The sequence below is a fragment of the Lutra lutra genome, chromosome 7, assembly GCF_902655055.1.
Source record: "Lutra lutra chromosome 7, mLutLut1.2, whole genome shotgun sequence".
In the NCBI taxonomy this organism is placed as follows: Eukaryota; Metazoa; Chordata; class Mammalia; order Carnivora; family Mustelidae; genus Lutra; species Lutra lutra.
The window spans coordinates 80,241,375-80,264,918 of record NC_062284.1 but is presented as its reverse complement, the minus strand read 5'-3'; the positions used below and the strand labels follow the sequence as shown (position 1 = coordinate 80,264,918).

The window sequence follows — 23,544 nt, the reverse complement described above, 5'->3', positions numbered from 1 at the left end:
ATGAAATCTTGCCATTTGTGACAACATGGATGGACCTATATGGTATTATGCTAAGTGAAATAAGTCAGAGAAAGTTACCATATGATTTCACTTATATGTGGAACCTAAATGACAAGTGAACAAATGAACAAAATGGAAAGACTCCTTACAGAGAACAAACTTAGTGTTTGCTATGGGGAGAAGGATGAAGGATGGGGTGAAATAGGTAAAGGGGATTAAGTGGTACAGAATTCCACTTATAAAATAAAAATGTCATGGTGATGTAAAAAACAGCATATGGAATATAGTTAATAATATTGTAGAAATTTTGTATGATAACATATAGTAACTATACTTATAGTGATCATTTTCTAATGTATATGAAAGTTAAATCACTATATTATACACCTGGAACTAATATAATATTATATGTAAACCATACTTTGTTTTTTTTTAAAGGGTTAATTTAATTAGGACAGCACACTTTACACTGTTTAAAACTTCACACATTTGCTTGCATTTTTCACACAAAGTTCCCAGAGTTCAACAGACTCTGCATATGGGTTTTTTGCTTCACATGATCCCATCTGAAAGCTAGCAACCTGGCTAGCAATTCCTCAGGATAACTTGGTTGGCAAAGGCAATCGAGCAAATCTGCACGTTAATTATTTCAGCACATTGCCGATTACAGAGTGATTCCATCTATTTCTTGCTTTGCCTATGTAATAACCTTAAGAGGCACATAGAGAAGTGTTAATTTTCCCATCATAGAGATGAGAAAGCAATGTCTTAAAGTAACTAAATGATTTGTTCAAAGCCATGGAGCAGGTACATAGCAGAGCTGAGCTAGTACCAGGCCTTCTCACTTTCGGTTATATGCTTCTTTCACCCTACCAAATCATCATTACATTATTATGATCACCACCAGGACCATCATTATCGTCATCATTATCATCAATTTTCCTTTTCTGTTTATTGTAACTTTTCTAAGACCAGCAGATCTCAATGTATAACCACATCTTTCTTACTGTACCGTTATCCCAATGTATTACTTTTATATTCCCCAAACTTGCCTCTTGGTTGCCTAGCTGATTTAGTAATGAGTCTTCAGGGAAGCCAGCTACACCTAACTATATTTTAGGGACCCCATCATACCATTAACTGTTCAACAGCAGCAAGCAGTAGGATTGACATTTTAGTGTGCCCCCAAATCATACTTTCTAGAACATTTGAAGAAATTGCTGACCTTTTTTGTTCCCAAACACCACAATGAAAATTTTGATGGCAAAATTAATAACTCAAAATAGCTGGTCTTAAGCAACTATAGCACTACCTCTGATAGTTTTTCAAGTAGTCCCATTACTCACTCCTTAATACTATATCTCATAGTGCCCCTCTACACTTCTGAACAGCTTCCCAACCACTGGGCTTACCCATTTTCTATGGCATACCTTAGGTTTTTTCTTTATCATTTTATAACTAACTGGTACTCATGGAAAAGCACTAGAGGAAGAGGCTTTCCTGCCCAAATCAGGGCCTTTAATTGTCCTATTCAAATTAGGGTCACTCTTACACTTTTATTATTTACCTCATTAGTGATTCCAGTGACAAGAGAAATATATGGAGAAGTTAGAAACTTTTATAACCTTCATATCACTAGTATCCACAGATTTGCAATAGTTGGGCTGACTTCAGATAACGTATTAAGCAGCAATACATGGTTACTGAGAATCTATTTTGAAAATAGTGTATTTGAAGATGGTAGGGAGCTAACAACTTAGTTGGAAGTCGTACACACCGGGATAGGGTCAGGATGTGGGAGAGGAGGATTTTGTTATTAAATAAGTTTGGGGATATTAAGTTAGCAGGGATTCTAAATTCAGATGCCTTTAGAGGTCAGGGGTGGTCATATGTATATATTGTGGTGTGAAGACAATAGGGAGACAGATCTGTATCTGCAGGCTGCAAATTTGTCCTTCTAAGTTTAAAAAAAAAAAGCAAGCAAGCAAGCTACTAGGAGCATTAATATTCTAAGACAAAGAATTTTAGAAATGTTCTAGAAAGTGGGGAGTCATTGAAGAGTTTGAGATGGATATAACACCATTAAAACCATATTTTGAGGAAGATTGAGAAAAAGACAGAGGTGTCAGTGTGAATTAGAGACACTGTACCCCCAATAGCATAGGGCAGTTATGGTTTAGGCCTGTAATCCAGTATAACTATTAATAGTGTGCCCTTTCATTCTTATGGGTGTCTGGATTTGGAGAGTTAGTAACACCTGATCAGTGGACTACATTGGCCATCTCTTCAGTGAATAGAAATTCATTCACAGGATTCCAGCTGGTTCCTGTAAACATTTAAGACTTTTTTTTGTTTGTTTTGTTTTGTTTTGTTTTTAGTAGGAGGCCATTTATCCAGTTGTGGTATATCATAGTTGAGGTGTAGGTAGAGAGAGTGCTCACACACAGAGAACATCAGAAGTTGACATTTCCAAGGTACCTTGTTGCTGCAGTGATGGTTGACAAGTTTAGATATTAGTATAATTGTAGGAAGATATGGAGAAAGACAAAAATTAAACAGAGAATACTGATTTTTTAGGGGAAGTGGATTGAATGGGGGGGAAGGGGAAGACTTTGTGTTTTATTTATATATTTCTATGTTGGTTGAGTTGGTAAAATTCAATTGTATTTTAAATTTAAAAATGAAATAAAAGTTTTAAAATCATAAAATCAAATTTGTAAAATTGGTTAAAAAAAAAAAGACCGAATAAAATTATTTTGTAAATGTTAGGGAGAATGGTAAATTGGTTTTAGAGCTGGTGATAAATCTGGTGAGCAGATTTAGAAGATCTTATCTTCTTGTGCTCTTGGCTGTTTTATGAAGAGCTCATGTTTTTCATGCCTGATAAGTAAGTAATATACATTTCTGTTGCAGTGTACTTAATTTTGGTTCTTAAAGAGTAAAGAAATGGATTTCTATGTCAAAGATTACTGAGCAATAAGGGGACTTTAGTTATCAAGATAACAAAAACAATCATAGTTACCAATACCATCTGTGAGATGCTATATCAGATGACATCTCCATGCCCTAGCATAATTCTGCAAGGTGGATATTATAATCCTCATTTTACAGATGAAGAAATGGCCTCAGAAAGGCTAACAAGTCCAAGACCACACAGTTAGTGTCAACCTGGGATTCCCACTGAGGTCTGTTGATTTCAAAACCTGTGCAATTGTAAGTAAACAATAGAAGGCATATGTAGCAATATTAGATTTTACAACTCTCAAACTTTGGATCTAAGCACAGTTATTAGTCATTCTAGCCAGTTTCATGGGGGAATATTAAAAATAGTTTCACAATTTCTCTATAGAGGATGTTCTCTAAGAAGACCTACATTTTTTTAAACTTTTATTTGCATTTATTTATAATATACAGAATTTACTTCTAGGCCAGAAGTTTTTATTTCTTCAGTTTCTTCTGGGATATCTTTAACTTCTGTGCAACATCTTGTGGCTTAGGGACAGTCGGCTCTTTCTCAGTAAGGACCATCTCAGAATGGCAGGACAGCTCCTGTTGGGTTAATCTGACCATGAGCCCTGTAAGTTCTACGCCGCATCTTGGGGGTTTTGTTCACCTGGCTGTGCTCAGTGACCAGAGAATCTACATCTAAACCCTTAAGTTCAGTGTGATTCTCTGCATTTTTAAGCATGTGCAGTAAAAAATTCAGCACTCTTTGGGCCACCCACCCTGCATCCAGCCCCACACTTTGGCCTGGGCACCCTACCAACTCCACCACTGTAGTGACAGAATGGTACACATTGCATCTGCAAAGTGACATCCTTCAGATACTTGGTGGCTTTTCAGATACACATACTCTTGATGGCCTGGGCAGTTTCACATATGCTCTGAAAGTGAACATGAAGATTTGAACTTCTTTGATTTGCATGATTTTATAAGGCTTTCTGGGTCATGTGAGTAGCAAACCATTTTCAGAGATCACCTTAGTCTGCTTATGGGAAGAGCAAGACCTACAATCTTTGTCTACAGTAGAGAGGTAGTGGACTATATATAACAGTATTTAGTAATTGTCATAATAAAAGGATCTTTTAGTAAAATAGTTATATTGGGACAGCATGAATGTTTGTATTTTTTTCCTTGTTATTAATATCTCAAACCCATGGCTATTAAGTAATTCTCATACCAGTGTTATAAAGATAGTTTTAAGATAATGTTTGAGGGGCACCTGGGTGGCTCAGTCAGTTAAGTGTCCGGCTCTTGATTTTGGCTCAGTTTATGATCTCATTTTTGGTGGGATCAAGCCCTGCCTGGGGCTCCAGGCTTGGCAGGGAGTCTGCTTGAGATTATCTCTCTCCTCTCCCTCTCCCCCTGCCCCTCCGTCTACTTGTGCATGTTCACTTTTGTCTCTAGAATAAATAAATAAATCTTTTTTAAAAGATATAGTGTTTGGTAACATTATAGCACACTCTAGGAGGTGACCCTCTTTTCCATTATTCTGTTGATCGCAAAACATGTCATTCACAGAGTCAGGATTCATGGACTCTTCATGGTCACACATGTCTATGAAACTCCTAGTGACTTCTATTCTTGGTTTGTCTACCTGGGTGACTGTAGGAGAGTCCCTTATATTTTTGAGGAACTTACATTTGAGTAACTACAACCCTTCAAAAACTTTCTCTCTTCCAGCCATTTCTGGGAACCCCCAGGGGAAATCTTGTTTGCTTGTGAATCAGCCTGGACCACAGCTTGCTTTTTATACTCTTTTTATGTGTATTAATAGCTGGAACTCCGAGGCTATTGTTACCCTTCCTCAAGCCTCTGTCCGTGCTGCTAATGTTTCTCCCTACCCAGAAACTATTTTTCACCCTATGTCAAGGCTCCCTCCTTGTCATAATGAAATAGTCTGTGTGAATGGCTCCCCAAAGCTAGGAAGTGCATAACCTGTGCAATGTATGACAAAGCCCTGGTTAAGCCAAACCCACTGGTTTACTAAATATGCCCAGACAAATCTGAATCTCCTTCTAAGAGAGCAGAAGCAATGACTATTTCCTATATAGAGAAATATAAGTTGTTACTATTATAAATATTAATTTGTGACAATTCAGAAAGAGACTTGAGTCTTATGCCCTTGTTGAGGAGAAAGTCTTGGTCATATGTGGCGTAAGTGATATAACTCACATGGTAGGCAGGTAAAAAAAACCTTTCAGTGCCCTTTAACAACCTTGTTCTCTGTGATTCTAAAATTACACATGTATCCACACAGATAACCTAAGAAGTCTATGGACCTAAAAAGGTTGTCTCTACAAAAATAGCAATGCAGTTCCATTTTCAAATATTCTGAGACTGAGAAAGTTTAAGTTCAATGACAACAATTAGAAAAGAGCAAAAGACTAGAAAAAGCCTGGTAAATTTTTTTCATATTTTACATATGTATATATAAGTATATATACACATATGAAGATTAACTCTAGAGTTTGCTTTAAAGAACTAAAGAGTTATTGCTGCTTTTAAAAATAAGAACAGAAAAGCAAATGTGAAAACTTTTAAATTAAATTCCAACATTTTCAAACAAGTGCTGCCTGGGAGATCACGCAAAGCATCCAAAGCCTAAATGGAATGTATGTTGGCAAGAGCATCTTCACATCTCTCTAAATAACTAGCTAATACAGTCAGTATTTTGCACCTCATCGAGGACTGGCACTTATTTGCAAAATGTTCCAGTCAATTGTCAACGAAAAAGAATGCAGAATTTCAATCCTTTTTGGGGTGGGGGTTGGGGGGACCGGCAAAAGTTTTCTATTCTTCCAAAGAATGTTGCATTGCAAAGACTGAAATTCTCTAGGGGCTGCCAAGACTGCTGTCAGGTGTAATCTACCCCGTCAACATTTTTAGGAAAAAGACAGAATCAACACAAAAACAAAAGATGAAGCTATTTAAAAAGGAGATATAGAAGCACCCACCTTTAAGCTGCTATAATTAAGCATTTTTTCTATTCTAGTAGAGAGCAAAAAATATACTCTAAATTGTTTCTCTTTTCCTTATTCTTTTGCCAGGCCTCTATCTGACCACAACAAATGTTCATCAGTCCCTTGGCCTTTCATTTAGTTGTTTATTTAAAAGCAAGGCAAGTGATAGCAAACAAATACTGGCTGCACAGCTTAACAGTCAAGGAATGTATATCTAATAGGGGAAGAGACATGTTCTGAAACTGTTATAATACAGAACAGAAAACAAGAGGCATCATGAAAGAAGACAAAGGGACTCTTAGCATCAAAAGAAAGGTGCATTGGATGGAGATTGGTGTCTCTCAGTTTTTGAACCCACCTGCATTACAGGCATTATGCTCAGTGTTCTATGCATTAAATCCTTTAACATTAAATCCTCTAAATCCTGTGTGATCGTTATTATCCCCGTTTTACAAATGAGGAAATTGAGATTCAGAAGTTAATATACTTGATTCGGTTTCCACAGTAGATGGTAGAGGTGATGTTAGAATCCTTAGATACCTCTAACTCCCAATTTCTGGCAGGAAGGCTTGAAGATATACTTCACAGAGATGAGCCGTTTGCATAGATTCTTGAGAATTACGGAGATTTGAACAGTGTGTGATATGGGAAATGCTCATTTCATGAAAAAGAAATAGTGTTGGCTTGTGGGTTAAAGTTTGGTTGGAGCCTGTAGGAGCAGACTTTCTCTATTGAGCTGGGGCTTGTAGCTAATTTGTAGATTAAAAACTTGATAAAAGTGGGGAAATAGTTAAAAAAAAACAAGCCTTCATTTTAATATAATATGTACAAGTGTGTATTTATTTGTCAGTCATCTCTTGAGGAACCATCTCTTAAGGAAAATAATTTTCTTGGAATATGAATCTGCTGATTGTAGTCCTTACCCATAAAACACTATTTTATGCCTGATGTGGTATCAACCAGTTTTGTTTATTGAAAATGGAACAAAACTGGGAGACACAATCTGAATGTGGTATCCTGGATTTTTATTATTTTTTTCTCAATTTATTATTGCTGTCTTGTCCATTTCTGGTTTGACATCATTTTTTTATTGGCTTGTTGGTGGTTGTTTTTTTAAATCAAGCATATAACTTAGTGTTCATAGAAACAATTTTCTTTCCGTACTCATATTTTATCAGCTTTCATATTTAATTAAATCACATAATTGCAAGAACAAGTAAGACTGGCATAAATAGGTTTGGACAAGCATACAGCTAATTGGTGGGAGAAGGGCACAGATGTACTGTATAGCTTGCTAGCCTGGAGTGTTTAATCATCCATGTTTTACAGAGAGAATGGAGAGCATTGATCTGATGAGTCAATTAAACAGAAATGTGTTGAAAGAACTGCTGTCGCAATGGAAAAATAGGAGATAATATATATTAGGGTCAGGTCTTTTAGGGCCTTGAATGCCAAGCTAAGTAGTTTAGTCATCATTGATGAGCCATTGTTGCCATCCCCACAATTGTGGGATCATTGTGCTCAGAGCTGTGGACAGGCAAGATTAGTTTAAATACTGCCTAGAGAGATTTGGTAAAGAAAATGGTGAGAGGGAACAGTGTGTGGCAAGTATGAAAGGGGATGAGGGGATGGTTGTGTAAGATATTTTGGGTGTAGGGAAGTAGGACATGACAGTGGACCAGATATGAGGGTGATATTCAATGTACCTTTCTAATAAAAATGAGTAAGTAGGAATTTGCCCTCTTGACATTATATGAAATTCTAGGGATTTTACTAGTGCTTTTGACTTCTTGTTTCCACTTAGCTTTAGTCATTCTGCACACCTCCCAGTGGTTGCAGCGGTGTCTATTACATTAGCCCTCTGCCCATCGCTGTGTGTATAACCTTCCCGGTATTTAGCACTGTTGTGTATTATTTCCTAGTTGTTACAGTATATACCCTATTGCACTGATACTAAGATGCACTTCTAGTTTTTTCTTTTTTTTCATTTTAGCATCTCTAAAATTAGAATGCATCGTAAAATGTCAGGGCATCTTGACAGATGATGATGTGTCAAAACTTAATTGATTGCATGTTTTTCCTTTCTTATGGGTCAAAAACAGCTGTGTTTTGTAACATATAGTATCTTCCCTCCTCAACCAGGTTATAAATTCTAGGGCAACTGTCAGACCCCTTTTCTTTTGTATCCTTGATAATGCCTCGTATAGTGCCAGGTACATAGTATACTCTTAGTAAATATTTGGTGATTTATTGTTAACTTGAGTTAGAGTCGTGATAGGTCAGTTCATGAATAAGGCATTGTATAAGTATTTGGAAACTACAGTATTCTGAGCTTCAATGAAACATCCACAATCTCTTAAAGAGACTCTAAAAAATGAAGAAATGTAGAAATACAGATTTGCACTCAGAAATCTCAATGTGAGCAAGAATTAACTTGGTTGGCTTGATATTTAAAAAAATAATATCTGTTGTTGATTAGCTCTCATGACACCAAAGGAATTTTTGAAGAAGACTATTTGATTTTCTTTTGTTTGTATTCTTCTTTGTGAATGTATCAATTATTGGACAAGAAAAGTGAAGAGAGAAGAAGGAAAGGTTCAGGTCATAAAGCCATCTAGACTCTATAAGACAAAAATATTTTTGATAAAGTTGACTGTTTCCAAGATTTGTCTTAGTTCAAAAAGCCTGAAAGAAGGAGCCAGATGTCTGAGTATACGTATGTTTGAAGGCACAGTGGCATTTAGGCAAAGGAAACAGGCTAGTTTAGCAGTATTCTAAGGAAAATGGTCAAAATAAGTGTGCATTATCTGGTAATTTCTTCAATTTTTCTATGAGAATGTAGAAATTGCTTGTCTTAGAAAAATTAATGAGTGATGTAAATATATTTTCAAATGATTTGGTGATATAAGTCATTAATGGAATTATAGATAATGAGACTTTTGAGTGAAAAGATATTTGCATTATCTACAAATAGAAGGTGAAAAATGAGGGCTTAGTGCAACATTTCCAGGTGAGGGTGAGGTGTTTGGAGCCTGAAGACAAAAGTAAGAGATTACAATTAGTATGATTTGAGTCTTCCTTTCTTACATCACACAGTCTAAGCCATATTGGAAAACTAAACCACATTTACAAAGTGCAACCTTGCTGGAAAAATCTATTCCTTGTAGGGAAAGAATACACCTTTCCCCATGAGTTGAGTCTATGTCAGCCCTGTTAGGAAAATGGTAGAAATAAAACTGTAAAAATAAAGTGTTTAATGAGAAAGTGTTTAGTGAGGCCATAATATGGTATTGATTTATAATAATGATAAGGAAAAGAAGAGATGCTTTGTCTTATTTATCCTGACAGCTTCCTTTCAAATTGACTTTCCTAGGGTTATTAAAGATTAAATAATGCTAAGAAATTAAAACATTGCCAACTCTTGGTTATTGGTGTGAAGAGGTGGTTTATTGGTATGTAAGTAATACCATGCCAATGGTATTATATATATATATATATACATATATATATATATGGTATTAGTATAGTATTATATATATATATAGTATATATACTATAATATTTCCCATCATATATACTATAATGTTTCCCAAACCTTGCTGCACATCAGAATTGTTTGGGAATTTTAAAAAAATATTGTGTTTGGCTCTTAGCCCCAGACATTCTAATTTCATTGGTGTGGAGTATGACCTGAGCATCAGATTTTTAAAAAGCTTTCCAGGTCATTCTAATATGCACCAAAGTTTAGGAATCACTGTATTGCCAGTGAAAACAAGTATTGCCTATTTTTTGTTTTACTGACAGAACTCCCACTGTTCACTGCTCAGATAGAGAAACTGTTTGTTCTCAAAGCACACACCCTTTGCAGAAAGGGTAGTTTGTACAGAGGGGCACTTTTGCCTGAGAGGGTAATAAGGCATGGAGTAAAAGGAAAATATTTTGAGCATAGAAGATTATGGGAAAGAGTTAAAGTTTCTGGTACATAATAAAGAAAAGGGATATTTCTCCATTTCACCTGAGTTTGGACTTAAATGAAGCCTCATTAATTTGCTTATATTAATTTTCTATAAAATATATATTCATATTCAAATGTCAGTTCAAAATATATTAAAAAGATAAATTTTGATGATTTACTATTCTGAATTATTTAAGCCTTGGGGAATAATCAGAGGTCTATTTTTCTGAAAGGGAAAAACACTTCAGATTGTTGATCATTGCAATCACGAGTCTAGGTAGATACATATTATATCTTTGTTGTCTTTAATTTCAATGATTCCCTGAACTAAAACTTGTTGTAATACCACCCTTCATAATGGCCCGAACTATTCTTTGGCTAGTTCTGTGACAAAAAGAGCAAGATAGTAATTTCAAGGTATATTTCCTATATGACTCTGCTTTTGTGACTTTATCGATCCCAACATTATCTGAACTCTCTCCCTCCTAGTTTTGGGATATCAGATGAGAAGGAGTTATTTTAACTATCTCTTGGAAAATAACATCGATGAACTATTTTCGTCCAGTGCAGCATAAATTGTTTTTGTCCACAGTGGATTCCACCCAAAGAAGGCAGACTCTGATTACTGGTTATTAAGCTCTTTTCCCCCGGCCATATGCCTGAATGGAAACGTGGCAGATTTTCCTTTGGGTTTCAACAAAGTGTTTTCTCAAACCGCAATGAAATGAGTTGATTGAAATGCTATAATAACAGTGGTGGTGGTAGATTGTTGCTACTTCTTGATAAAACAGAGAAATGGGGCTATTTGAAATCAGGGTAACTTTTGAGTGAAAGGATAAGGCTTGGAAGCCAGAGATGCTCGCTTGTAATGAAGACCTTTTGCTTATTTGGGATCTCTGCACAGAGATTAGTTCCTCATCTCCCGAGACATATAAGAAATACCTCAGATTGAAGAAGAAAATGCCAGAGCAGCACTCAGGTTGGGTGATGTTTGTATTGGCTGTACTTATGCAGGAGGAAAAGGTCTTTTTTTTCCTTGTTCAGTAGCATTCCCAACCCATTTAGGATGATAATTAATGGTACTAGTTATCAGCCCAGAAATGTATAAGGGAGAATGCATTACCCACAATTTGTCTTTATGATGCTCTCTTTGCTGGCACAAGATACAGATATATTCTAAAGAAGATCGCCTTGCTAGAAGTACTGATCGCAATGCTGTCATTAGATTCACCGAGTCACTGAAGTGGACACTTTTGTTAGTGATATGAAGTAATTGTTTTATTGTCAAGTCTGAAGCCAAAAGAGTTTGCCTAAGATTAATGATGATGAAGTAATATTTAAATCAAAATCTTAGAGTCTCGGACCTGAGACTCTAACTGAAAGTAAAATCCAAATATTAAAACCCGAACTGAAAGGAAAATCAAAATATATTATTTGACTAAGTGCCACAAATTATGGATAAGTGGTCATTTTTTTTTTTTAACCTCAGTGTATTGGATTGATTCTGCATTTTCCTTTTTCATTTGTCCCCTCCCCCAATGTTTGTTGGCCATTTGTAGTTGTCTTTTTAAATGATAAAATTTACATCACATAAAATTTACCATTTTAACCATTTTTAAGTACTAAGTACATTAACACTGTTATGCAACCATCACCACCTTCCATCTCCAGAAAAATTTTGTCATCCCAAACTGACACTCTGTATCCATTAAATAGTAACTTCCCATTCTCCTTTCCTCTCCCCACCCAGTAACCACTATTCTGCTGTCTGTCTCTATGAATTTGACTAGTCTTGGTACCTCATGTGGGTAGAATCACATAATGTTTGTCCTTTATGTTATAACTTCTTTTTTAAGCATCTGGTTTCATAAAGTCATATAGTCATCACAATTCAGGTGAGAAAGAGATCAATAATGCCAACCTACTTTCATGGAAAATAGAACTGATAAGTAAAAGTTAGTTAATTTGCTCTGTTGGCTTCTAGCCCAAAAAATATTATATCCAGTTTAAAATACTTCATTAAACATTATTTGTGCCTCTGTTTACTTTCATGATATTTGTGCTGAGAAAGTCTTTAACATCTCTCTCCCATTATCTCTTACTGGCCCTATATTTAGCTTTCACTAAATGAATTGATATTAGTTGTAATCATGATGAAAATAGCTAGTATTTATTGTGTGCTTACTATTCAACAAGCTTAATACTAAGTGTTGTGTATGTATCAATCTCATTCAGTCTACACAACATTTTAGATACTCCAGTTATCCCCATTTATAAGGTGAAGAAACCGAGGCATGAAAGATGATGTTGCCCCTACCAGCTTGTATAGGTAGTAAATGGTAGAGCCAGGACCCTGAATATCACTACCTGGTCAAAATCAGTACATTAGAATGAACTGAGTTTGGGCAGTCAATTAAAATTAAGGAAAGCTGGGTGCCTGGGTGTCTCAGTTGGTTGAGCAACTGCCTTCAGCTCAGGTCATGATCCCGGACTTCCAGGATCGAGTCCCGCATTGGGCTCCCAGCTCCTTGGGGAGCCTGCTTCTCCCTCTGACCTTCTCCTCTCTCATGCTCTCTCTCACTCATTCTCCCTCAAATAAATAAATGAAATCTTTAAAAAATAAAAAAATAAAAAAATAAAAAATAAAATTAAGGAAAGCTATGAAATTTTTTTTTACTTTTGTCAATTATTTTATTTCATTGGCATTTCAGTTCCTTTATACATAAAATGATCACCCTTTCAGCAGAATCAAGGATAATGCTAAGTTGGTTAAGTAATAGACATTGCAATAACATTCTCATGTATAAAATACTTGTAAAAAGAACTCTTTAATTCTCCTCTGTATATATCTGTAAATATTATTACACATATGTGTTAGGCATTAAATTACTGACAATAAGACCTATGAGAGAGGGATAGTACCAAGTTAACTACCAATCTGGGTATACCAATACTCTGATGATGCATTTAACCTACAGGAATTTAATGTTCTGTATCTTAAGTCCACATTCTCCAATAGATCAGCAGTACCTACCAGGCTAGGATTTTCTGTTTACTTTATACTAGTCCTAGTCTTGATTTGCTCTTCAACAGAAACCAAGTCTGTCTTCTGTATCTCTCTCTTATGGTTCTCTCAGTCCCATCTAACAGTTCTAATAGAATGGGTCACTGGAATACCTAGCCAGTCAGGAGAGCAGAGCTGAATAATCCCAGCCAGGAGGTTGTGGGTTATTCAGTGATTGACTATATTTTTTTGATAGAGAGTCAAGTAATGGCTTTTTTCTGTCTTCTACATCACAGCAATCAGTAATTAGAATTCTGTTAGTCACTTCCTCTCTGGTAGCTCAACTGCATACACAGCATCCCCCAATACTCACCATAGACGCATCCTATATAACAGGTCGTTGGAGTGGCTGCTGCTACATGACCACAGATGATATTTAAATTTAGAGAAAAAGTCTTTTAATTTCTACTGCTGAAGTAAAGGTCCCCGCCCCCCCCCACCTTAAGCTCTAAACATTTGCTTTAAGACTGCATCAGTCCAGGTCCAGAGGAAAGATATGATGTTTACTCCTAGGTTCTCCAGAAATTAGCCTAATGCCTTAAACAGATCATCATTGGATAGAACTTTAAACTCTCAGTTTCTACTGCCTACTTTCATTCTATTACTCATGGTTATGTCACCTATCTCTACCCCCATGCATGCCTCCATCTCCTACTTCGTAATTACTTTATTCAAAATATTCTTGCCTGATGATTACATCCCCCACTAAGTCATCATAAGTTTTATATAATGTATATATTGTTTGTAATGTGTCATTTTCCTTTATATTGTTACATTGTAAACATGCTGTGTTAAAATATGTTAAATTGGTTTAAACAAGTTTCCTTTTTAGATGCCTTTAATTTAGCTCAGATTGGTCTAAATCCATGAAGAACCATATATTAAACACTCTTGAATAGCTTCTATGAAAAGAAACTTAATTTATGATGTTTAGTATTATACATTATACAGTTTCTTTATTTTTCACTCAGTTCATCATGCTGTGAAAATTCATGAATATTTAACTATTAAATGAAATGCAAAATTTTCATTATCATTTTATTGAAAACTTGACATCTTAAAATACCATACATACCATTAGTATTCTAATGCATTGTCACCTTATTGAAAAATGCTGCTAAAAAACAATACAGCCATTCAGAAAAAAAAATTTTGTCCGCCCAAGGCTATTAACTATAGTTCTACACATACATTAGTGACAAATAAGTGAAGCAGCCAATGCTCACAAAAGATGTCACTAAAATGCTAGGAAACAACTGTAACCATAGAAACCATCTCACACTGCAATCTGAACATCTTTTGTCAGTGTGTGACTAGAAATGAGATGCTTAAAATCATTAGACTATCAAAAAATCTGAACATCTCTCCATTGAAATTTACATATTTAAATATTTTGAAACCTGCAAAAACTTCAACATGATACTTCTATAAAATATTGTTTCAGCTCCTAGCCCTCAACTATCAGTTTAGATATAACAACAAAAATTATACATGAAGACTTACAATTTTTCCCCCTCTATCTTTAGGCTATATGCATTGTCTAAGGAGCCTAAACAAACACCCCAGAGAACAGAGGTTAGCTCCGAGGGCTGTCTACCTTCCTGCTCTAAATCTTCACAATGGTGCCATTCTTCACCTTTCCTTTCTCTTTTGAACAATCACTGGCTTAAATTGTACCTGCTCCAGCAAGACAGGTTTGCAGGTTTCATAAGCCTTCATGACAGTAAGTACAAAATTGTCTTAGATAATGAGATATTTAAATAAAGGATTTGACAAACCAGTGTAGGAGAGCGTGAGTTTGGATGAATGTGGAACAGCCTTTGCAACCTTGGATATGGAACTGACTTTTTTCCCTTGCCTTCATCTTCTCAGAAACTCCTGAAAGGTCTGGTTATTTAGCTGAATGCTCTACATTTAAGGGGCAGTGGAAGCCATTTTCCTTGAAACCTCCATTTGAAACTAAAGGTTAAGAAGCTCGTCTAGCAGCCTGGATTATTGAGACTCTACTGCTTCTAAATCACTCTCCCTATCTGCTTCAGTCATCATCCTGAAAGCATTTATGAAGCAACCATAATGTGCAGGCACCATTCTAGGCATGGGACACATCAGTGAACAAAGCAATGTTGACTGCCTTGTGGAGCTTGCATTTTAGCAGGAGGAGACAGGTAATAAATAATCAACAGAACAAATGCAGAACAAATACGAAATCTATTGTATGGTCTATAGACTTGGTATTTTTTGAGCACCTACCTCATGCCAGGCACAATTGTAGGCTTTTAAGATCCAGCATGGGACAAGATAGGCACAGCCCCTGCTCTCCTAGAGCTTTCATTCTGGAAGAATCTCATGGAAGGATTTAGTAAATACATTAATACATAGATCGGATGCTTAATCTTTGAGGCTTTATCACTGGAATCATCTAGGGGAAGCTCCAGCCATCTATCTATATTATAGGCAATCAACATGACATAAAAAATTATATAGAACTTTTAATGGTTGACCATATCTACAATATAGGGTGCTCAGTTCTCTATTCATTTCTTCTGCTTATACTTCTTTTTTCTGATTTCCAAATCCTCTTTTCCATAGAAAATGAAAACCTGATCCTTCATGAGTGGTTTCTATTTTTCTACTGCCAAATAACAGTGGTCCTTCTTCCATAAATCTCCATATATCGAGTGTACCAAAGATTTAATAATATATAATATGTGAAACATATATTAATATACACGTATAGACAGTCCCTGACTTAAGATGGTTTAACTTAATGATTTTTTAACTTTATGATGAGGTGAAAGTGATATGAACTCAGTAGAAACTGTAGTTTGAATTTTGATTTTTTCCTGGGCTAGCAAGATATGTATGATCTTCTCTCATGATGCTGGACAGCGTCAGGTGCTGTAGCTCCCAGTCAGCCTCATGATCATGAATATAAGCAACTGATACACTTAAAACCATTCTGTACCCATAAAACCATTCGGTTTTCACTTTTGGTACAGTATTTGGCAAATTACCTGAGATATCCAATACTTTATTATAGAATAGGCTTTGTGTTAGATGAATTTGCTCAACTGTAGACCAGTGTAAGTGTTCTGAGCATGTTTAAGGTGGGCCAGGCTAAGCTATGTTCAATAGGTTAGGTGTATTGCATTTTTGATTTTAGTATTTTCAGCTTGCAATGGGTTTATCATGATATGTCTATGTGAAATACACATACACAGTTTTTTTTTTTTCTCTTGAATACTTATGAGCTGGGAACTATATTAAAACATCATCCCCATTCTCATGTAAACATTAAAGGAGGTTGTTGAGGGGGGGCATTATGATCTTCATTTTCTGTGGAAGGAATAACTGAGGACTCGAACATTATAGTAATTGGACAAAGGATACATAGTTAGTGACTGGTATTGCTAAGACTTAAACATGAAACCATCAGACTCTGATCTATGCTTTCAACCACCATTGTTGAGTTAGGGAAAAAGACAAACTCTGCTTCCCCACCCACCATGTGCCCCAATTGGGGGACATGGCTTGTACTTTATCATAGTGTTCCTGGAGCTTCTTCAGCTCTCCTGTGGGTGGCTCCTATCTACTCACTGCATTCCATCATCTTCTCTACACAGCTACGTGATCTCCACTAACCACAGTGTCCAGGATATTCCTTCACAGCTGAGTATGCAGGGGTAGCATTAGGGATCAGATCAAAGGAGAAGGGTTTCTTGTGATTGCTTAATAATGACCTTCTGTATACAAATGTTTAGAGATCTTAAAGCTATAAAGGAACATGAGGATATCTAACTCCCTCATTTTACTGATGACTAAATGGAGATTTAGAGTTGACATGAGTTGCCTAATTACTTCACTAGCAAGTTAGCAGTGGAACCAGGTCTAAATTCAGGAATTCTGTCTCTTTTAATAATAAACTGGCTCCTACACATATCTGTTGTTTGTATGTGTGCACACAAATATGGAGATAACCAGCTCGAATACACTTGCATATATGCATTTCATATATTGAGAATTTTCTGTATGCTTAAATTCGATTTTCAGTTTAAATTTTACTCTGGGATATCAACTTTGTTTCTCATCTAATTTTTTAAAATGATTATTTAAACTGCCAACTGTAATGTCACAAGCAACCTTGATTCATGTGAGGGCACCGGAGGAGGAACTAGAGAACTGATGTAAGTCTCACTCATCAAGCCTCCATCTCTCCCCACCTCCTCAGTACCTCCCACAGAGCCCACAGTGTAGTTACACTTTGCACCATTCCAAACCCCTATGTCAAGTATGAATTCATTAGTGTTTTACAGACTATATATTATATGTATCCATACATGTGTATATATATAGAAAATATATACATCCAATAAGAAGGCCCACACATGAAATTTTCTTTTTCTTTTAAAGTATAAATGTGCTGCTAAATAGTTACTATACCTTTTCAGATAATAGAGAGGACAGTGGTTCTGAGTTTTAAAAAGGTCTTTAATGATAAATGAACAAATTAATAAAAAATTAATAAAAATGGCAGTTTAATCTTTGCCATGCTAAGTCAAGTGTAAGCTTTGATTCCATTTCTCAATCACCAGAATGATATCGAATCTAAAATGTAAGTGATTTCTGTCCACATTGCAATGTAATATCCAGCTGTTTGCTTTTCTTCCGGCACCCTGCTGCCCACCCCCTCTCTAACTGAGGGCAGGAAGCACTATTAATCATTCTTTTGCTCATTATTGAACTGGATTCTTCTCAAAGTCACTGACCCCCCAGGGCATGGGGAAACCTGTTTAGGCAGACCACCCAGGATTCCATAGAAAAGTGGTCATTCTGAATGCAGGTGGTTGGTCTCCTGCTCAGGTTTCTGTTAAGACCCATTAACTCTGCCTTGATGGGCACTTAAGAGCATTAACTCCTTCATTCCCAAGGCTTCTAGCCACTAAAGTTTTTGAATGTTCCAGGAGAATTATTGCCACTCACAGTCCTGGACGCCAGGAGCTCGGGTTCTGAGCTTCACCCCAGGAAAATTACAAAGTAGGATCCAAATCAGAGCCAAGATATTCCAGCAGGTACCTCTTAGAAAACTGAGAAGTGTTCTATATTATGGAATTGAATATACAGATGTTTTTCAGGGAGTTTGGGAAGAGTCTTTTGACATCTCAATGGCTTCCTCCATTAGATTTCCAGTGATTGAAAATTTACCATTACAGCTTCAGTCCTTTTTACTTAAGATTTTGCCACCTGTAAAAATGCAAATACTCTTGGGAAAGTCTTCATATTAAGCTTTATGAATAAAGTGAACCTTTTAATGAGAGAACTGATCAGATTAGTCCTAAGTACAGGCTTTGATAGAAGCCAGTGACAATACTGAGAGGAGGGCTGTGGGAGTAAAGGCAGGTGGAGAGGCTAACAATAGGAGGAAAGGAAGAAGGAAGGAAGACTGAATTTGTGGAAAACATTTCTTATTATTAGTAAAGGCTATAAGAATTCAAGGACTGTAGGAGGAAAAAAAGACAAAGGCAGAGGGGTGAAGGAGAGGAGATGGGGGTGTGGAAGATGAGTGAGTGTGTCTAGGAGTCAGAAACTAGTGACAGACTGGTAAGACAAAAGATTAATTTACTTTAAATGCAAACATTGGGCAGAAAAGAGGTGATTTTTGTAGAGCAGACATTATGAGAGCAAAGAAGCTGATTTCATCATAGTAAACTGGTTAGAAGTACAGGTAGAAATCAATACTTCTATTTTAAAATCATCCAATTTCTTCATTGGTATCTTTTACTTTTTTTCCACTAAAGCCTTCAAAGATGTACAAGAAGCATGGAGACTTAGTAAATATTTGTTGAATTGAATTGAAACTGAAATGCTGCTTAACAATTTTTCTTGTCTACTCAGATAATATCACTACCCTGGCAAATAGGCCTGGGGAACTCTGAATCCAGAATTGAATGAAAACGAAACTTGTTGCACTGGGTTTAACCACCTGTCAGATGTCGGTGCTTTCTCTACACAGAGCATGGTTGCCATTGCAGGGGAGAAAAACAAAAGACATATTATCAAGAGAAAAGCATACAAATTTATTTAATGTAACTTTTATGTGCCATGTGAGTCTCCCTAAGGAAATGATAACCCAGAGAAGCAGTTAAACCTGAGTGTTTTTTTTTTTTTTTTTTTTTTTTTTTTTTGCTGGGCTTCATGAAGCTTGGAGAGTCATGGGAAAATGTGATAGGACAAAAAAAGCTGTGAGCTGGTAGTAGTAAACTGGAGGAAACTTTCAGGACCCATTCATTCAGATTCCTTTTTGCATCCCTCTGTCCTTGGAGATAAGTCTGCTCCTTTCCCCTGGATATAGAAAGGGCACGTCTCACCTGCCAGTCTTATAACCAGCTTCATAAGAAGGTTAGAAAATCTTTCAGGTACTTGCTGTTTCTCAGATTCCCCAGCTCAAAATATTCATTGTGCCATGGTGCCATATTTGGGTGTGGCCTATACTGAACCCCATCATGATCTTCTGTACAGTTTCTCGACTTCTCACTTATGAACATCTATATATCTGCTGTGTCACGTGAAGCCTTTTTTCTTCTGGTCTTCACATTTGCTTTTCAGATTTAATGTCCCCTATGAGACTTTTCTTAATGGACACAAACTACTTTGTCATCCCTGAGCTCTACACCTTCCTTTGAACTTCCATTCAACAGTCTTAAACACAGAACCTTAACATATGCTGAATAGGACTTTGATAAAGTAAAATCTAACAGATAATGTGCGGATGGTAAGGAGGAGATGTGGATACTACTTCCATAGTAACTTTTGAAATAGTACTATAAAATATGCTAGGAGCTTTCTCTAAATAATGATTCTAAGATCTAAATTATGGTTCTAGCGTAACCCACAGGAGTAAATCCAAACACTCTAGGGACAAATCGTCATATTTCTTTTCTTTCCTTTCCCTTTTCTTTCTTTCTTTTTTTCTTCCTTTCTTCAGTATTTCTCTTTCGTGTCTACTCTTTGGAAGTTTACACAGCCCACTTGAGGAATAGGTTTGAATTCTATATCCAGGATATCCAGGATAAATGTGGGGTTTGGTTCCTGTGATGTTATACAGTGTGGTTATTAATGAGCCCTACAGAGACCATAGTACTCTACCAACCAAGTCTTAGCACTAGCTTTCATGGTCCTTGGAGAGAAGATGGTCATCCTGGAAAGAGGCTGGAGGGAAGAGAGGGAGAATGACTAAGCTTAGTAAAGAATGCCCAGGATTGGAGCGCCTGGGTGGTTTAGTGGGTTAAAGCCTCTGCCTTGGCCTCAGGTCATGATCCCAGGGTACTGGGGTAGAGCCCCATATCGGGCTCTCTGCTTATCAGGGAGCCTGCTTCCACCTCTCTCTCTCTCTGCCTGCTTCTCTGGCTACTTGTGGTCTCTGCCTGTCAAATAAATAAATAATATCTCTTAAAAAAAAAAAAAAAAAAAAAGAATGTCCAGGATTATCTTGGATCATCCTTGCTCTTAGAGCTTAAGCTCTTTCAGTCCCATACATATCTCCCTCCAAGGCACTCACAACTCCAGGCACACTGTGTCATAGATAATCTAATTAGCCACTTCTGCATAGGGCTTGAAATACCTGTTATGTGGCTCTCTTCTCCAGTTCTTGGATAATTTTTCCTTCTCAACCCTTGAAACACTGAAAGTCTCCTTACATACATTTTGTTGACAATAAAACCATCCATCCAGTTTCCAAGAGGGGTTCTAGTTTTATCCATCTTAACCATTTCTGAAGATGGGAAGGTAGAGATAAATTTTATGGCTCAGAGGTGAATTATCCTCATAAGAATCTTCAAGGAGACCCCAGCATCCCTTCTCACTACAGCTTAGGAAAAAAGTCCAATTTTCAGTAGGCTCTCCATCTAATTTAGGTATCTCCAGGAGTAATTTTTATTAGTTCTACCTTGAAATCCTTCTGGTGGCACTTGAGTATACATCATATTTAAAGTGCTTCCGAGAAAAAAAAAAAAAAGTGCTTCTGGAGGCATGGTGTGAGGAAGTATTTTTCAATTTTAGTGGATCTCAAAAGAATTGTTGATAGGATTTTTTAGTTGGAAAGCACTTAGAGATTATCCAATTCAGGGCAGCAGTTAGATTTCAGAGTGACTCTAGTTTCCTCTCTCATGTCATATATCACTGACCAGTCATAGAACCTATCTTGATGAACCTTCCCAATTTAACTCTCCAGAAAGACACTCCCAATTGATCAAGATTGATAAGCAACATGAATTTGCTGCCCAGACCCAGCCTTATCTTTGTATATGATAGAGAGAGGGAGGGAAGGACAGAAGGAAGAGAAGAAGGGAGAATAACTGTCTTGCTGAAGTCATATAAGTTTTTTTGGTATCATTGAGAGTACAATTTGTGTTATGCCATCCTTTAACGTTTTCATTAATTAATGTTAATAGTGTTTACCCCACAGAGCTCATATTACAGAATTAATTCTCCTTAGAAAGCAACCCTATGAGATAAGTTGTACAATGTAGAGGATCTGAACATTATTAAAATAAGGGACTTGGTAAGCATTTTAATTTCTAAGCAATCTCTGTATCACTGAGAGCAGAGCTAATAATCCCACAGACTCACTTACAAGCTGAGAATGATGGTATGATTGGGTTGCAGTTCTTTAATATTTATGAGTGCCTAACTGCCAAATGGACTCAAATCTAAACTTTCTGCTGTCATTCTCATCCTTCAGTTATTTTGGAATTAATGGTCCACTTGGGTTAGATCAATGTAATGCCACGTCAACTCATTGAAAATGAAAAATAAGGTCAATCACCTACCTATTTTGATATCCAGTGAAAAGTCATTGATGTGTCCACTCTGAGTTTTAGGTATAAATCATTGAAATCCATTATTTGTAGTATGGATAGACAACAAATACTACTAAGTTCTATGATCCGATAAAAATAGGTGATATTTAATGAGTATGTTTTATATGCTCGGCCCAATGCTATGCAAAGTAATTTAAACATATTACTTTATTTAACCTTCACAACAGTATTCTGAGGCAAATGCTATTGTCCCCATTTCAGAAAAGAGCAATCAAAATTATATTTATCTTTCTTTTTTATTAAAATATGGATTACATATTTAATGAAAATAAAATTCTATTAATTCTGTGGTTAATTGTAGGCCTAAGGAGTTTCTATTAAAAATGGATCAGATAGGGCTGCCTTGGTGGCTCAGTGGGTTAAGCCTCTGCCTTCAGCTCAGGTCATGGTCTCAGGGTCCTGGGATCGAGTCCTGCATCGGGCTCTCTGCTGGGCAGGGAGCCTGCTTCCTCCTCCCCCCACCTCTCTCTCTCTCTCTCTCTCTGCTTGCCTCTCTGCCTACTTGTGATCTCTCTCTGTCAAATAAATAAAATATTTAAAAAAAAAAAGGATCAGATAAACTGCCATCGTTTTGGTTTCTAAAATTCTTCACAGTAAAAGTGAATTTAGAAAAACAGCTTGGATATCTGGAATGTTGAGGCCTTTCAGGAGAATTGAGACTTTGCATTCAACATTTTTTTATCTTCAGTGTTCTCTTTCCTGACACCCCATAATGGATTGAGGTCACGGTGACAGAATTCAAATCTTGTTTGCCTTCACCTAGCTCCCACGTAGAGGAACTATATCATGTTGGTGCCAAGGAAGGATATTGAGAAAGGCCATTTAGATATTCCATTTGCCAAGATGATCCAAAAAAAGTACATGATCCATGAAAGTTATGCTACTTATTGCCAACCTTTCAGCACTTTTTTATACACATGAAATGTCTGAAGTAAACAAGGAGAAAAACCTTGAAGGGAAAAAGAAGTCAATCAGTAAATAATGTAAAAGGAGGGACATGGAAGGGAAATACGAGAGTACTATCATTTTGCCTTGGTGACGATAGAGGAGGTAGTAGGTCAGTTGTGGGTATGCATATGAGCCTCACATAATTTTAATACCTGTATATAATCTCTTTTACCGTAATCAGTTGCTTCCTTGAGTTAGTAATAAGTTTTCATAGATGAAGCTTCCTCCAAAGTTTGGAGCTCAGATAATAGCTGAGTATACTTCTCCCCTTTCCTAGCTGTACACTTTGGACATAGATCTACATGCCAGGATTCTTTCTTGGTCAGGACATGGGACAGTGCTCTGAGTGGAGACTTGTGTTAGCAGAGAAGGCTTATATGAGATGACATGTAAAGCAATCTCTCCAGGCCTGTGCCTTATACAGAGGGGTGAGGATGGTGGTAAGCATGTGTGCATGTGTAGAAAAATTCTCAAAGGCAGAAGATGCAATTGAAAGAGAAGAAAGAACAGGTATGCAGCATAAGAAAGGGAAATATCATAGGAAGCAGAAAATAGAAAAGACCCTTTGACATTGAAGTTGATACCCAAGAAATAATTGATAGGCAGAATTGTTTGGTCAGGGGAAATGATATTTGACCAGGATTGACAATGTTTGGCCAGGGAAAATGAGCAGAAAGCCTTCTTTTCCTTTCTAGATCCAAACCCAACTCCCTAGCAGTCTGAGAGACACAGAAGGTA

General features: G+C 36.6%; 1 pseudogene; it reads right to left on the bottom strand.

Moving 5' to 3' along the window:
• Positions 1–3,423: 3,423 nt before the first annotated feature.
• Positions 3,424–3,966, bottom strand: LOC125105506 (60S ribosomal protein L17-like; annotated as a pseudogene).
• Positions 3,967–23,544: the final 19,578 nt, after the last annotated feature.